Source organism: Seriola lalandi, unplaced genomic scaffold, assembly GCF_002814215.2.
Source record: "Seriola lalandi dorsalis isolate HSWRI2012SDOR001 ecotype SW California unplaced genomic scaffold, Sedor1 jcf7180002054987, whole genome shotgun sequence".
Taxonomy (NCBI): Eukaryota; Metazoa; Chordata; class Actinopteri; order Carangiformes; family Carangidae; genus Seriola; species Seriola lalandi.
The window spans coordinates 86,244-86,742 of NW_019525536.1; the positions used below are offsets into that span (position 1 = coordinate 86,244).

The 499-nt window shown below is 41.3% G+C and overlaps 1 protein-coding gene and 1 long non-coding RNA gene across 12 annotated transcripts in view; one reads left to right on the forward strand and one right to left on the reverse strand.

Annotated features, from left to right (window-relative positions):
• Positions 1-499, forward strand: part of LOC111647379 (protein NLRC3-like) — a 99,936-nt gene that overhangs the window by 72,818 nt on the left and 26,619 nt on the right. The window lies entirely within an intron of this gene.
• Positions 1-499, reverse strand: part of LOC147817213 (uncharacterized) — a 64,454-nt gene that overhangs the window by 52,942 nt on the left and 11,013 nt on the right. The window lies entirely within an intron of this gene.

A 499-nucleotide genomic window follows, 5' to 3' on the forward strand; every position in this document is an offset into this window, starting at 1 on the left:
AATATTTAATGTAAAACATATCAGACCACCAGACCAGGTTAAAGGTCACAAGGACTATTATGTGTGTGTGTGTGTGTGTTTGTCACATACATATACACGTAGACAGACTCATGTGATTTCCTGTAAATGCAGAGGGAAGGAGGAAGTGAAAGTGTTCAGTGTTAGTTCAGACTCCATTTTGAGTCGACGCAGCAGAAGGAGGAAACTGATGCCTGAGGCAGGTGAGTGTAAATACAACATTATTATTATTTTACTGTGAAAGTCTCAGTCAGTTTCTCCCTGTGGACTGTGGAGGGAAGAAGAGTCAGAGTGAACTTCTGTCCACACAAAGACACTGAGAGAAAAGGAGGGAACAACATGAGCTGTGGTACTTCCTGTTCTCTGCGTCACAATCAACAGTTTGACTCAACGTTGTGATGAGCTGAATAATACACATGAAGACTGAGCAGCTGGAGTTTATTATACTGTATATTCTGTTAGTGTGTGTGTTACTTCCTGT